General features: G+C 33.5%; 1 long non-coding RNA gene across 1 annotated transcript; it reads left to right on the top strand.

The window, feature by feature from the left end:
- The first annotated feature begins 269 nt into the window (after positions 1 to 269).
- LOC129234523 (uncharacterized) lies at positions 270 to 10,708 on the top strand. Its single transcript, XR_008581548.1, has 4 exons — positions 270 to 359; positions 3,628 to 3,760; positions 6,847 to 6,953; positions 10,572 to 10,708. It is a non-coding gene; the product is annotated as an uncharacterized LOC129234523 (long non-coding RNA).
- The last annotated feature ends 6,946 nt before the right edge of the window (positions 10,709 to 17,654 follow it).

Raw genomic sequence — 17,654 nt, 5'->3', positions numbered from 1 at the left:
AAAATGAATTTTATTTTCAAGAACAGTCTATTCATAATGTTCAAGATTCATTTTTGTTTTAATCACTAGGCTTGTTAGCGGGATCGAGTGGAACCCAGAGGGCGTCTCATTCGAGGAAAACTTGACCCAAGCTATAACAATAGGCTAACCGCGGCATTCCAAAGGAGTTGTCCATGGGTTGCCATAAAGCAATTAGCGCCGGGTTGCCAGCTTGGCGTCAATAGTATTATTAGAAATAGTTATAGTTTGATCCAACTGATTGATTTCGATGTCAACCGGAAGTTCCAGAATGTTGTCTTGTTTTTGCTTAACAACATGGCGATTCGTGAGAAATCTACTTGTGGTTTTCTACGTAAGTCGTAAGTATTATGATATTTTCTTAATATAATTGAAATTCAGGCTGAATAGAAAAAAAAAACATATTCTTTCGTAAGCATTTTATTTAAAAATTGTTATTGTGTGTTTTTTTCTGTTTGTTAACCGTTTTCTCTAGTTCAAGTACTAATATGATTAGCCAGATTTGTTACTTATTATGCTTAATCTTTTAAAATTTCATTTTGTCTACTTGTTATTTAAGAATAAATTTTGAGTTGAAATTTGTCTTTTTCCTTTTGACAAATTCAGTTCTTTTTACATATCATTGTATTGTATCATGTAAATTATTGATAGTACAGATTTTGCTGTGTAACTCAAAGATTAAAAAATTTTGCTAATAAGAAGAAAGCTATGAAAATGTTGGATAGAATATTTTAATGTAGATGTGCTAATTTTTTAACTTATTTTGGTATGAATCAATATCACATAAGTAGTACATAGATGTATATACAGTAGAATACCTTTATAACGCCGACCTATGTAACGCAATTCTCTATAAACCGCACAACTTTTCAGAAGTAAACAATAGGTTTTTAAGTTTAAAAAATCCCTTTGTTTTGCCTTGCTAATATAAAAGTTGTTAGGAAAATTGAATTATGAAAGTTTTTCATCTTTCCAGCTTAATTCAAAGCTTTTAAATGAAAATCAATATTCACAGTAAAAAGAGAAAATATCAGATGGCTCTTGAAAATGCAGCTGTTATGCAAACTATGAAACTGGCAGAAGTGAAGGATAATTCACTTTCTTTTAAATGTAAAGCATATTTATTTGTGAATGATTAGTTGTGTTTTAATACTCATTGCAGATAGAACTAATTCTGAAGTGCTAATATATATATTCTGAATATTAGTTTCAAAATTTGTGAAATGACCTATATAATGCCAAAACCTGTATAACGAAAAAGCTCTGGTCCCAAGGTGTGCTTTATTACGGTCTTCTACTGTATTTGAAAGTCATTTTTGTTGTTTACAAACCTAATTAGATTTGAAAAAACATTTTCGTAGCCTCATCTCATCAAAAAACTAACAATTATAGGTAAATTTAATGCACTTATCTTTATACATAAATGGCTACTTCTGTATGTATGTATGTCCAGCGTAATCTTCAAAACTACTGAACCGATTTTAACCATTTTTTCACCATAGATAACTACATTATCAGGGAGCAACTTAGGCTATAATTTATTCCTAAAAATCGTAGTTTAAAAACGTTATGATCAAAAACAGTAAATGTCATGTAATTTCCCCATTAAATGATTAATATAAAACCGATTGTTACAAAAGTTTGTTGCCTAACAACAGAAATATTCAATATTAAAAGTAATCATAATGAAAATTTTGAATAAAGGCTTCTCTGCAGCAAGCATGACATTTATTGCTATCTTAGGATTTTTATCCTCATCTATATACATAAATGACTACTTTTGTATGTATGTCCGGGGTAATCTTAAAAACTACTGGACCCATTTTAACTATTTTTCCACCAAGATAGCTACATTATCAGGGAGCAACTTAGGCTATTATTTATTCCTAAAAAGCTTAGTTTAAAAACGTTATGATGGAAAACAGTAAATGTCATGTAATTTCTCCATTAAATGATTAAATATAAAACCCATTGTTACAAAAATTCTGTGCCTAACAACAGCAATATTAAAAGTAATCATAATGAAATTTTTGAATCAAGGCTTCTCCGGAGCAAACATAAGTTTAAAGCAGGGTTGGCAAAAACCCAGGTTTTTTTTAGAAAGCCCATGGACCCAGGGTTTTTTGGGTTTTATTTAAAAAAACCCAACTGAAGTTGAGTTTTTTTAAATAAAATTTCTTTTAAAAAATTCATCATTTTCTTTTTCATTCAACATTTCTTTTAAAAAAACCCAACTAAAGTTGGGTTTTTTTAAAAGAAATGTGGTTTTTTTTGTCTTTTTTTAGGGAAAATGTGGGGGTACTTGTAGCATATTGTAGCGTAATGTATAGACAAAGTGCAAAAATTGTCTTCGGGTAAAAAAAGCTGGAAAACTAGTTAAAATTCAGCATATTCTGAAGAAAAGTATAAAAGACTACAAAACCCAAGAATGGTGAAGCTTCAGATTTTTTTTAGTTTCCATTATTACCAACAGTTAAGGCAAAGTTACTTCTCGAGTGATAAAATCTATTGTCCGTTTTTAATTACTACATTTTTTTTTTGCATATTACTTTATTGTATATCATTTTGTTATGCAAAACTACTGTTGAACCTCAAGTAGTTTAAATCAGTTTTTACTGAATTCCAGCTTAATCAACACATTTCTTTGAATTGAATGTTGCCTGTTTTTCTACTTCTGTGTACAGAGTAAGAAATATTAAACTTTTTCGAAGATAATGAAAATACTGTACATCCTGTTCTGTTTTCTGTTGACCGTTTGAGAAACCTGTTAATTTCTAAAAATATACCTTGTCGGCTTTTGTCGGATGTCTTTTCATCCATATGCTCATTAATTTTGCATTGAAAAAGGCGTTCCCTGTAACGCCGAAACACGTGTCTGCTGTAATTTACAAATTTGTGCTTCTACTTACGTTGTTTGGTCTGACTTTAATACCTTGTGTTTATTCGAGATTTGTGACGTGTTGGTTTGCAGAAAATAATTCACCTGAAAGCCTTTTAACTAGAGTAGTTTCCTCTGTACAATCTACAAATATTGAGAAAATCAGACGAGACAGGACTCAGTCAAGATAATTTGAGTTATTTATTGACCAGTTAAAGAAAAAAAGTTAAATATATTTATTTAAAATCTTTGAAGTATTTTTTTAATGCTGTTAAGTATTAAGAAATACTATTAAAGTTCAAAATTCATTTTTTGTGTTCATTGTCTGTGATGAAGAACAAATAAAAAAGAAATTTAAATTATGAAAGTATTTAAATTAATTTTTTTTAAACTTCTCAGAAAATTTTAAAAAACCCAAAAGTGGGCTAAATAATGGGTTTTTTTCAAAAAAACCATTGGGTCCAACCCAATTGGGTCCAATTCGTCCAACCCTGGTTTAAAGTCATTTGGAAACTCTACTTTTTTCTACTTTATTTCAAACATTTGGAAACTCTACTTTTTGCACACTTAGAGAAACAGCGCCGACTTATATAACGCAATTCTCTATAAACTGCACAACTTTTCAGAAGTAAACAATAGGTTTTTAAGTTTAAAAAATTCCTTTGTTTTGCCTTGCTAACATAAAAATTGTTAGGAAAATTAAATTTTGAAACAGTTTTTCATCTTTCCAGCTTAATTCAAAGCTTTTAAATGAAAATTAATATTCACAGTAAAGAGAAAATATCAGATGGCTCTTGAAAATGCAGCTGTTAATGCAAACCATGAAGCTGACAGAAGTGCAGGATAATTCACTTCCTTTTAATGGTAAAGCATGTTTATTTATGAATGATTAGTTGTATAATTAGTGTTTTAATACTCATTGCAGATAGAACTCATTCTGAAGTGCTAATATAGATATATTTTGAATATTAGTTTCAAAATTTGTGAAATGACTTATATAACGCCAAAACCTGTATAACGCAAAATCTCTGGTCCCAAGGTGTGCGTTATAACGGTCTTCTACTGTACTCGTTTGTTCTTTATACTTATTGCTATTTTACTTTTATGGGTAAGGAAGAAGCTCGATTTTTAATCGCGTCAAAGCGGTGTGTTTTGAGTTCTTTCAGTTAAAACAAAACGAAAGAAAGTAGTGATTGTTTCTCACAATTATTATTGACCCAGGCAACGCCGGGAATTTTTGCTAGTTAATATATAAGTCTAAAACCTCGCTTGCTCAAGTAGCATCAACAATGTTTTTAAAATTTAGGGCTTACTTTGATATAATCGATATTCTATTCCAAACTCAAATTTTATTATGTACCAGAGGCATGTGCAGAGTTTCAATAATGGGGGTACCACTGCGTCCGGGCCTGTGATTTAAAATAATCGGTGGGAGGGCAATTACTACTCTACTCCTCCCCGTCCCACAATAACATTACTACTGCATCTTCACTTTTTCATTTTCATACATCACTAGGGCTGGGCAATATACCGATGTACCATCATAAATCGATATATATCTACTACCGCAATAACAATATTTAGATTTCTATCTGTTCGATATATCTTTTATAAAGAAAATACGGGACTTCATTACAGAGAAATTAAAATACTGACTTAACAATACGTAATCTTTCATAGCTCTGTGTGATGGGTGAATGTTTGAAGTTTTAAGATGTTTTCTGCATTGTTCAAAGAGTTATTTAATTTTTAACTGTAGTCAAAGGGAAGAATTCACAAGGTCGTCGAAGGTAAATATGGGCCCCTTTGTCAGTAGGTCTTCAGATTTCCTCCCCCTATAGAGTTTTCAAAACTTATATTACTATCATTCAGAGCAGGTTTCTTCCAAGGATCCCTGCTCTCTTTCTGACAAAGCTGACATGACCTCTCATAGGCCCATAAAAGTGAACGTGTATTGGTTAAGAGAGCATCCTAATGCAACAATTAAAAATTAACCAATTGAGGTATCAACACGATTCATAGTTCAAATTAAACATAAACTATTGATATTGAGCTGAATAAAATGTTTAAGAAAAATACTGAACAGAAATATTTTTATTTAAAAAAAAATGAAAAACGAAAAAATCCTAATAAGAATACTTATGTCTCGCATTTATCACACAAGAGGTAGAAAAATTGTAACACCTGGCAGAGATGAATTCAAATTAAAGTAAATTGTCCAAAATAATCGTTTGAAAATGCTTCTTATGTCCATAAGTGTTGGACAGAATGTATAGTTATCTTATCCACGCCAACTACACTTGGATGGTTGCATAAACTGCAGTTTTAATTGCGGATCTATGAAGTAAGACCAAAGATAAACATGAAGCAGAAAAGTACACAACTATCCTGGAACAAAGAGAAGCTCATTTGGGTGCAACAAGACTGAAAAGACATTTTATTCAGTGATGCATATTTATTTGTAATATCTGTCGAAAAAAGAGGAGATCAGGGGCAACCTCAAACAGGGGCAACAACGTTGGAAAAGTATTATATTCAGTGATGAATCATTTTTGAAATATCTGTAAACAAAAAAAGGTGTTTGGGTTTGAGGTTTAAAAGGAAAAGCGTATGAGAAATCTTGTGTAAGAGGTTTTCTCCACTTTGTCACATCCTTCTTGGTTTGTGGGTGCATGACAGCTGCTGGAATTGGGAAGTTATATATATCATAAAATAAAACAATGCGTGATTTCCGCTGTTAATCAATAATACTAAATGATACTTCATCTGAGGCACAGCAGTTACCCATTTAGCGACACATTTTATCTTCCAGCAAGGTTCTACTCCGTGTCACATCTCTAAATCGACTCATAGATTTTAAACAGAAAGAGGAATTTCGGTATTGAACTGGTAAAGCAACTCTGCCAATCTCAATACAATCAAGAATTTGTGGTACCATCAAATCTAAATAAATCCGTTCAAGATCTGGTGCCCGCCAACAAAATTTAGCTTGTTGCCGCATTGAAGAGAGTATGGAAACAGTGTCAGAAACGATTAATGCAAATAGGTGGTAGAATCCATGTGAGAAAAAAGATTAAAGCATCGAATTCAGCAAAAAGAGATGCATTCTAGTATTAATGTTGTTTCTTTTGAAAGTGTTTTCCCCCCTTTAATTTGAATATTCTAATTTTTTGACTCAATGTAAATCTTCATCACTATAAACGTTTGGATTATTCTGTCTAAGATTTTTTTAATTGAGTATATTTGAGATGAAATTCACACTTTAATGTCTAAGAAAGGTAGCATATTCATTTAAATGCCTAATTTGCACTTATATTTGGTTGGAATAAACTTTTTTCCAAAATGTGGGAAGTATTCTATTATTTTGAATTTGAGTTGTATTTCATCGATTAGCTGAAAATGAAACTGTTAAATTTTTTTTTAAATAACTTTATAAATGTAATCATAAAGTGCAAATAATTTTAGGTACAAAGTACAAACATGTTTAAAATTGAGTTTTTAAAATTTCATTTTAATAAAATATCTGAAGAGTTCAAAAATTTTGGATGGTCTCTCCCAAAATGATTGGCTAGATCTGCCACTAAGCTAGAGTGTATATATTGGTAAAGATTAAGAAAAATATAAAAGAGATGAATAGCAACGCACACACATGTACATGCAGTTAGGTAATTTATTGAATTATGCTACAAATATGCCGCACTTGTGTTAAATTTATTTGAATATAAGAAAATTAGGCATGAAGAAAAAAAGGTCAAAAAAAAAGCAATTTAGACTATATTTGGTCAATTAAAGTCATGATATCCGTGGATCCGCCCCTTTCAAAAAGAAAGCACTTATTTAATATTTCTCGTTTCTTATACTTTGCATAAATGCAGTCATTACATTCTTTTGATTTCTGTTATTAAATTACAGTTTTATCTTATGATTAAAAATTTTGCTTCAAATTTCAGAGATTGTGAATGGAGATTACAAATAAGAATGCCTGTAGTGATGACCATTCTTTACATGCTGTGGAGGAAGTTCTGCTGATGATTACGCTATTTCTAATTAAGTGGCGGTAAGTATTCCTTGGCTATAAACTATTCTTAGCTGCAAATAAAATATTAACTTTCATGCAATAAGCAAACAAAAATTAGCTTGTGGATGAAAAGACTTCTTATGTTTTGTTTGATGTCTTCTCAATAATAAGGTCGTTTTTTTTACTTAATTATCAAAAGTCCTTTGTAACCCTAAAGCGTGTGTCTCCGATTCTAGTTGCTATTTGTACCATTTAAATGTTTTTATGATGTTAGCAACTTCTTTTAGTTGTGTAACATCAATTTCTATTTGTACAGAACTTTTCTTTTGCATTTTCTTTACTTGGAAACCAGCCAAGGAAGCTGGGGTTCATAATAATCCCTACTTGCATTAAGACATTCTGAGATCGGTAATATGATCTAAAACTAAAGTCTGTGGGAACAATCTTTTCTCACCCCCTTCGTCTGAACAATACCCTTGTTTTATAATGTCATAGTAATGCTTTTATCATAAGTAATAAAATATGACTTAGTAGTTGTTTGCTATCATGTGCAGAGAAAATAATTTTTGTCACTATAATGCACAGACTAAACAAATGTCAACAAACTATAATGTACAGTACAAATGAAAAAAGGGCTATCTTAATTAAAATAATTAAAAATATACCTAAAACACCTTCAAAAAAGTGTTACAAATATAACTTACATTTTTACCGCAATAGTAACCTTTTTTTAAAACTTTGCTTCTAGTGATCATATTATAAAGTATGTGAGTAAGCATAATTAGTCCATTTGCAAGTCTATAAATCTTTTATGGTACGTTTTTGATCATATTAGTTTTTTAAATAGTATCTGGAAATCCCTGGAGCAAAGTTTAAACCGTATATATACAAATACAAATACAAAAGTGACGACCAGCAACAGGCTCTGTGCCCAGCTAGACTGGTCCTAGTCAATTTACAATCCCCAGTGAAGATCAATGGCCCTCTTAAAACTGTCTACTCCTTTGCTCATTACCACCTCTTCCGGTAAGCTGTTCCAAGGTTCCACTACCCTGCTAAAATAATAATTTTTCTTAATATCCATGTTAGCCTGAGATTTAAATAGCTTAAAACAATGACCCCTTGGCCTGTTTTCAGTGCTAAACTTTAGCCCCGTAACATCTTTCGTTTTAATAAATTTAAACAATTGAGTCGTGTCCCCTCGGTCTCTTCTTTGCTCAAGACTGTACATTTTTAGCCTTCTAAGCCTTCATTTTACTATTTTGAAATACATATTGTGTTCTTGAAAATAATTTGCCAATAGTTCTGTCACTTGATTGTGAAAATACACATACTCTAGTTTGAAATGCAAGCAGTGTGTTCTATACTGACCCTCAGTGCACTGAGATACAAGCCCCTAAAAAGTACACATTTTATCATATTTTGATGACAAAACTGCTCTTTTTTCTTAGCATTGAGCATTAACCATGCATTTAATGAGCCTATTTAATAATTTATATATATCGCTACACAAATTGCTCATAAAAACTATGGTTGAACCGCAGTGCATGGAACCGAGATGCCTCAAACATGACACATTTTCACTTACTTCGTCAGTTTAGCCACCCTTGCCAGGGTCCACTGAAGGTCAGCCATAAAATTTGTGATATATTTCATTTGAGGCACTAAATATCATGGTGTAATCACAAAGATTACTTTTGCTGATGCTCCATGCGCAGACATAATTGAATTATTAAAAAATGTCGATATGTGTGAGAAAAACCCTAAGTTAAGACCAACTTTCAGTGTTTTTGTAGGTCATAAAAAAAATTTTTCTAAGAAAAGAAAAGATATGTGTCTTCTAAAATCATTCAAAGAAACCACTAAAATTTTTTGCAAAATCAAAAATGGCATGATCTGACCTGTCTGACTCTTTTAAAAACTGGCTCTTAATATCGAAAAATATCCAAAAGACCCGTCAAAGCTTCCCAGTTTCGTTAACGTCACCAAAGATAGTATAAAATTGCACTTTTAGAAATATCCGCTTAGGAACACCCAAAACATATTCTTCCTAAAAATTGCCTAAAAAGGATTTTAGTTCCAAAAAAATTTCGGTTCGGAATATTTTTGCGTTTCCCCTATCATTTTCAGATATAGCCAAAAAATCGGTTTTTGAAACAATAGGTGCCGAGAAATTACAGGAGAAAAGCTGAAAGATCCCCTACCATCACCAAAGAAAGCCTACATTTGCATTTTAAACTTCAATTTCGAAAACTTTCGATAGAAGACGATTGAATCTTCCTTCCTCTAGCAACGTCAACAAAGATAACCCAAAATGGCGTGTTTAAAACTTCAGTTTCGAAAAATTTTTGGGAAGAGAACTGATCCTTCCTAAGCTATGGTCACAAAAAATAGCTTCAAATTGATTTCAATTTTGAAAGAATTTTAGGAAAATACTCTGAAATTACTTTTTCCTGAAGTCTTGAAAAAGTTCCTAAAACTGCAATAACATCAATTTCAAGAATTTCCATGCACCTTGAATATGCCCGACTCTTTTGTCCTTGCAATCAAACACAGCCAAAGATTAACTAAAACTTTTTTTACTCCAATTTCGATAATTTTCTGGGCGCAATCCCTCCTTCCCTGACCCCCTGCCTCCCCCTCTTGCATTCTTCTGATGTCACCAAAGACAGGCTATAAAATACGTGACTAGTAAATTTTGGTATTGATTACTTTCTTCGAGTACCTAAGGAGATTCTTACTATTTAACTTTTCTCCCTTTTTATAAGTTCATCATTCTTCTGTTTTTTTTTTTTTTTTAATTAGAACTTGATATAGAAATTTGAAGAAAGATTTATGTGGACGTTGAATATTAGTCAAAATATGAAAATTACTTTTGAGGGGAGGCACATTTGATCTTCGCACGTGGGCGGCTGACACCCTAGGATCGGCCCTGTTGAAGAATCGCAGTAACACTACCAAGGTGCAACCAAAAAATAGTGTTAGGAGGGCACTGCTAAAGAAATCTCGCTTTCGGTGGATAGGGGTGGAGGGCGGTATATTCTCCCCCGGATTTTTTTTTTTTTAATTATAGTCTTAAGAACGCATTTTTAGACGGTTTTTGGTAATGCTGTGGGGAGGAAAAATTAGAGAGGCCTTCTGCTAAAATTTTTAGAAATTGAAATCTTTAAAACGCTATTATAGGCTATATTTGTTGACGTTAGTGTAATGAAAGGAATGGGGCTTTTTGAAGTTCCCTCCGCCTATCTTTTCAAAATTAAAGTTCTAAAAAGGCAGTTTCGGAATAAATTCATTGATGTTACAGGCAGGGCGGTTCTAGGGCTCTCCCCAAAAACTATTTTGAAGTTCAAGTCCTAAAAAACGAAGTTTTAAAGAGATATTCAGGGATACTAGTTGGGGGGATTTAAACGCTCTCCACTTATTTTTCGAAACTAGTTTCTTTCGCTTCTAGGTGTTGCCCATGCTAGGTACGCCACTGTCTACAGATTGTTTTTGCATATTTTTTAGGGGGAAAAGGCCTAAACTATATCTGACCCCTTGGCAACTGTCATATTTGCCTTGTTGACAGCAGTACATGCAAAGATTTGTGCACATTAAGCTTGTTTTGAACATATACCTCTGAAATGCAAACTTATTTATTTGTTTTTTACTTTTCAGTTGTTAATTGGAAACTGACTTGAAGAAATTGAAAAGAAATGTGATAAAGATGACAGCTATTCAAAATTACTGTTTTGTACTTTTGATTGTTGCTCACTTTTAACTCTTAATTGTTGTAAAAAATTTTAACAAAAATTATTGTTGCAAATAAATTTTACTTATTTTTTTCTATATTCTTGTCTATATTTCTTTCTTTTTGAGTCTCCAAAACAACGTTTTTCTTCATGTGAAGTACATAAATAATATAATTTCAATGCTCCATATATGTTTTTGTTTGTACGCTTTTTCTTTTTTTTCTTTCAACAGACAATATCTTTTGACATTTTATACTATACCTAATACCAATTCTTGTATTTGTAATTGTTGCAAATTATTTTCTATTTGGATTGGTATGATCATTAATAAACACATTAGTGAGTAAGAATTTAAAATATTGAGCTATCATATGAAGAAACATTCAAAGAATAATGTAATGCAAAAAAGTAATCATAACTCTGTCCACAAATAAACTTTTCTGTGTTCCAATCTTAAAGATATCATTAAATATTTGGTTCTCAGAAGAATTGAGAAATGGTAAAATGCATTTGATGATTTAAGTTTTAAAAAATAGTTATCACTCGGGTTCAACTGTTGAAAAATGTATTATGAAACATACAAAGCTATTTTAAAGTTCAAAATGTATTTTACTGCAAGTAACAATCCTATATGCAAAATAACATAAGAATTTTGCTTTTTCTTTTCTTCAACAAAATTACTGAATTAAAAGCAGAAAAAGATAATTTATTATTTTTCATAATGTCGATGAAATGAAATAAGAAAGGAAAAATGCTCAGAATATCTTATTGTCACAAAGGTCTAAAGCAACGGTGATCAACATATGGCTTTTTGGGCCTCATCCAGCATGCGAACTAATCCACAAAAGCCACCATGTCCATTTAACCACCACCATTAAGTAAATTCCATAACAATGTTTAAAAAAAAAAGGGATAGGGGTTACTTTGTAAGGAGATTAAATTGTAGAAGGGGTGGGGGGCAATGTGTGATAGGATCTTGTGCGACTGGAGGTGCCATTGAAGGCATTGCTCTCTATAGCATATTTCGTTATGAGCTTTTCCAGGGGAAGGGAGGGGGCAAATAGTGTCACTGCAGTGAAATTATACCACACCAATTCCAAATTGGGTAGTGGTGGAGACCAAAACCACACCAATTTACATTTTATAAATACAAAGGGTTGGCACAAAAGTCATTGCAACTATTTGTTTTCTTGAAGATACCAGCCGGGTTGGAAAATGATATATACAGACAAAAGGACAAGGTGTTAGCTACATGTGTGGACATTAGGGTGTTTATAAAAAAACTTCTTTTCAGCTAGAGTCCAGGACACCCCCTATTTTTCTTTAGACTTACTAATAGTATTGCGCTGTAAAAGTTTTAGCTTCTTACTCAAATTTTAAGAGGGTGCTCAGTGGAGCTATTAATTTAACATTAGCCATAGCACAGAAAAAGAAAAATTTAGAAATTTATTCTCCCCAGCTGTTTTTCTTTTTTGTAAATGTTTTATTGCAATGTATGCATGTTACTAGTGTATATTATAATGTGTAGCATTGTTTTTTCTGTTAAATATATATTTTTTTAGCCTCTTTCCTCATACTTATGAAGTTTGGGGGCGGGGGTCGAGAACCCTCTTTCAGTTGAAATAGGAAGCTGAAATTCTGCCAGTATGTTACTATTTATAAGTCTAAAAATATTGTGGAGTGTCCTGGTATCTAGGAGAAACTTTTTTTTATACATTTATTTTTGAACCAGCTTAGTGGACAATGAATAGTAACGCTAATCAGTGGTGTTCCCATTGAGTATATTCCATATACGCCATATACTCTTAAACATTTATTAGACATATAGGGTATACACTCATGTTTTAAAAATATGTTATATTATGTATATGATCGCATACACATATTGTGCATAAAATTACTGGGAGTATACCCTCAGAAAAACTGACGGGAACACCACTGACACTAATTTATTATGGTAGAATACAGGGAAATATGGCCTTCACGGGGCACAAAGATAACTCAGCACGCATAAAGTTAACATGACAAACCTGGACCAAAAAACCCTCATTGTACTCCCCTACTATTGTAACCACACTCTACCAACGATGTGGGGTGCACTGAATACCATCAGCCTCAGTATTTGGTGCCATGAGGGAATCTGGTCACCTGTTGGCGCACAGCATTAACAATGTCCTCTCTTATTGCAAACCGCCTACTACATATTGGTTTTTTAATCTTGCAAATGATATCTAAGTCACAGGGAGAAAAATCGAGAGTACGGTGGGTGCTCTAATTCTTCCCATCCCCGACGTCGGAGTAGCTGCAGTCCACACTCTGTTTTATGTGGTCTTGCACACGATTCACCAACTGACTGATTTCTCAGCCCTCGCTACGCTACCAGGAGCGGATCTAGTTGGGGGCCATGGCCCCTCCCAAAGCCTTGTGATTGCAGGAGTTCTTTAACCCATTCCATGACCAGCCCGAAAACCCTTAACGCGCATGCCGGAGATACCGAAACGGAGTTGCTTTTTGCTACGTTGTAATAACACTTTTCTCCCCATTTTGCTATCGGTATTTTAATGTTGTTTTTGCTGTTCAGCTTGCATTCGAAAATCGCTTCGCTTTATTTGTTTTTAAGCACTGAATTAAATAGTGCATTAAAATACAAGGTTGCTAATATGTGCTGAAATATTCATACATTTACGCAGTACATAACAGGAAAATAAGAAACAATAGAGGATTGGACGAAAAGAAATTATTTTCATAGCACTAATTATTTTATTGATTTATTTTTCTTTTTGCTTTTATCTCAATCTATCTTTTTTTTTTCTTTTACTGTTAAATGTAAGATGATCTATCTTTCAAAAGGCCTCAACAAAACATTCTTCAAACAATTGACGGATCGATCCAACGTGTGAGCAAGCGAATTGAATGGTCAAAAACGCTTTAAGTGTGGGAATGATTTTCTAAGAGGATAAAAACTATTCTTCGGTGCCTTTTGATACATTGTGACTCTTCAAAACGACCAATAAACGCAGAGACATCTCTTTGCTTTTCGGTTCTTTTATCGTAATTGCGATGACTTTTAAATACCTTCTGAGTGTGCAGATATCAGCTGCTCAATCGTGGGAAGTATTTTAAAGATAAATGATTACAAAAGATCAAAACTTGCGGCTAATCCCCTATTTCCCTAAAGGATACTTTTGTGCATGCAACTAAAAGCCCCCAGCTGAGAGAGGAACAACTAGACCGACCGGGATGTCTTTATTCTCCAAGGACCCTCTTTGCAAACATCCGAGCAAGTTAGTTCCATTCAAAGAATGGTCAGAAGGTTTTAGTGTTTTGTGGTCAACCCTTTCACATTATTTCCTTACAACAAAACAGTTTAGCTCAGAAAGGAATTTCAAAGCAAGCTTTTATGCTTATATGACGGAACATGTCTTCAGAAGGAAAAAAAAAGGAGATCTTGCTTGAAATCGTGTCGGATTTTAAATCTTTTTTTTTTAAACATATTTGGATAAATTTTAATTAGTTTCATAGGATTATTTACTAATTATGGCAATTTGATTATTGAAAAGAAACCAAATATTCAATTTATATTTTTAAAATCTCATAAAAAAAGGTACAATTAAAACATTGGAGCTATTTTAAGACAATAAATAAAATCTGAAAAAGAATAGGAGAAAAGGAATGTTTCGTTTCTTATGAGTAAAGCGTACAGCAAAAGAACTCAAGATATTATCATTTTATTCGTACTGTCGTATCTATTTTATGTTTTACATAGTCAACTTTTACGTATAGTCAATGCGGACGTCATTTTTTTTTCTTGAAATAAAAAATATTCAAAAAAAAATCCATCAAATGGTGCCGCGAATATAAAAAGATATAATTTACGTTTCAAAATATCATGATTTAAAAATAAATAAGTAATAAAAATAATAATAGTATACAAATAAATAAAAAGCGTAGTAAACACATTATAATAAAAAAAAAACATACTCGTACAAAATTAAGATATGTAAGATAATTTTAAAAAATATTGCGTAAAATAAATTATAAAATTTGAGGTTTATGAACAATTTAGTGAAGGATACTTCCGTAAGAAGGTGGATTTTTGATAACAAGAAAAACATATTTCTGTTAATTCGCTTTATTCAGGCATAGAAATATTGATAAACATGTAAGGAAATATTTTCACACTTGTTCATCAGGAGTTCAAATGCCAGAATGCTAAGAAACAAAGCTTCCACGAAAAGATAAAAATATAATGCCTGATTATTTGAAGCATTATAGGCGTCCCAAAGTACTTGAAAAGTTAATATCTTAATAAAATAAAATAAATTACAACAAGTTCCGGGAAATACTATAAGTTACATCCCTTTTGTCTAAGAAAAGAGCTTGATTACCGCTCCCCTAAAAGCTACAGAACCCAACAGAGAAGCGCAATAACAGGGTTCTGCCCCTGGAAGGATCGCCGACACATGTTCGGCCGAAGCAAAAACTGCTAGAAACGCCGTGACGACACAGGATCGTCGAGGGCAGTTAGGAACCATTTTCTTGCGACGAGCCTGAATCGGCCGGGGCAGTATTAACACAAACTGCGCGGCCGATCCTGTATCGGCCGGGGCAAGGAATGGGTTAAGGAAAAAAATATGAGAAGATAACAAAATTTAACACATGTATTTTACTGAAAAAGAAGTATAGGCCTTAATTGGGAGATAAATTATATCCCTATCCTCAAAACAAAACTTTTGTTTCCAAAATGTTTAATTAACTACAGACACTTGGACGATCTCTAAATGCTGCGATTCTCAGAGTATACTTATTGTTCACAAGACCAAAGAGAGCCTAAATTTTCGTTTTTATGGCTTTAATTTCGAAACTAGGAGGAGAACCCCTTTTCCCGTGCCCTTTCACAAATGCCTTGATATGTAGGAAAAAATTGCATTTTTAAGTCTTTTATTTGGAAAAAAATGTCAACGGAAACTAGCTTATCCAGCTCTTATCACTTAACTTACTTAAACAACTTAAATGAATTTTTTGGGACTTCAACTACAAACGAGTTTTGATAGGACCCCCTCCCTCCTTAGTTTATATCGTGATAATAGCTTTAAAAGGAGGTTTTTTGGAGGAGCTGACGACTCTTCCATCCCTTTCTAAAATATGTATAAATATAGTTAAAAATCGAATTTTTAGAGCCTCAAAGGCAAAATATTTCCAGGAAGGAAGGATTCTAAGCACCTTCACACTTCTTTTAATGTAAGCAAACATTACCTAAAGGTGCATTTTTAGGCTGGACAGCTGAAGAGCTAGAAGAGCACCCCTCCTCTTCTAACTTCTCAATGTATAATGACAGAATATTTTGGTTTCTAAGCTTTATTTTCAAAAAGTATTTTCGGGCCAGCTCCCGGCGAAACCTGACCTTTCTCCGTACATCATCAAAAACATACAAAATGTGTTTTTAGTTTCCTAATTTTCAGAAATTACTGGGAAATTTAAATTTTGAAACATTTTCGAGGGAGATTCCTAAATCCACCCCCTCAGTTAATGCCTCGATACCCCGAAAATTGAGTTTTTAAAACTTTATTTTAATAAAATTTCTGGGGAGTTATCAGGGCCCAATTTCTCAATAGGCAGAGTAGGCAGCTGCCTAAGGGCGGCAAACTTTTCAGGGGCGGCAAATTTGCTATTATAATACACATTTTTTGAATTAAATTGTTAGTCTTGAAAGTAAAATATTAGCATTCTTTCATTTTCCACAGAGACAATTTTTCGGGATAAGATATATCTTATGAAAGTCAAATGTTTTTCAATCATGGAATTTGCCGAATCGTCAGCAAAATTTGCCGAATAAAATATTTTTTGGGAGATCACTGTGATCATTTCATCGGGGCGCCTCAGAATGTGAAACGCCATCATTTCTTCATAAGTTTGACAGTTTGAATCTGGGGAACACTTTTTTACGTTTTTTTGAGTCAAGGATATTTTGCTTCTTAAAGGGAGTTAGGGGGCGAAGATTTCAAATTTGCCTAGGGCCGGCATGGAGCTAAATTCAGCCCTAGGGAGTTCAAAAATTTCGGATGGTCCCTCCCAAAATTGTGCGCTACTATATACCAGCTACAACTCAGTGACTAGTTCCTGTTCTGCATATACTCTATCTTTCATGCGATACACATACGATTATAAGCCGTTCATTTATCTACAAGAAAACAAAATAGTTGTCATGGCCCGTACCAACACTGGTGCATCAATTTCTCAAATCCAGGAGGGCAGTTGGCTCCCCTGTCTAAATGATGGACTTGGTGGCAATGTCGGTGAAACATCGACCGATGTTGCAATATCTTCCAGACGTTTTTCAGTAGTCCTGATATAATCAGCCCTTGAGCAGCCGTCTTTGGACGAGATACGAACAATTAACTTTACAATCTAGATGCATCTTTTTGTTTTGAAAACAGAGTTCTGGTTTATTGGTCCTCGTCCAGCCCCTCTTCTTATAGTGAACCTAGAGTCCTATGAGAAAAGGTAGTTTTCATACAGTGGCGCTAAATGAACCAAAAGGCACAGTTGTGTCGTTGCTCCCTTTGACTTTAAAGTCAAAACAAGTAAAGACTGCATAAGGTTCTGAGGAAGAGCTCCTGAAACCTACCGTCCGCCCCTCATCATCTATACAAATATCCTAATGCAGTTTTAGGTCTTCCACTTCGAAAATTTTCGTTTGAGGAGAGTTAGGAACTCTAGGGACAGCCTTCGAACACCGACTTTCTTCTGATATCATTAAAGATCAACTAAAACACACTTTTTTACATCAATTTTAAAAGGATTTCGGTTGAGGCTTGAGGACCGCGTCCTCAGTCTAGGAAGATTGGGCCCCCGCACATTGGGCGCCGTCGATTGGCCTCCGGGAACATTGGGGGCCGAGAACTTTGGGCGCCGTTAACTTTGGGCACAAGAACATTGGGCGCCGAGCATGTTGTGCCCAATGTTCCCGGCATGCACCCAATGTCTGCGGCGCCCCATCTTCCCATTT

Source organism: Uloborus diversus, chromosome 1 (assembly GCF_026930045.1).
Source record: "Uloborus diversus isolate 005 chromosome 1, Udiv.v.3.1, whole genome shotgun sequence".
Lineage (NCBI taxonomy): Eukaryota > Metazoa > Arthropoda > Arachnida > Araneae > Uloboridae > Uloborus > Uloborus diversus.
Note: the sequence above shows the minus strand (reverse complement) of the source record. Positions and strands in the feature narration are given on the sequence as shown.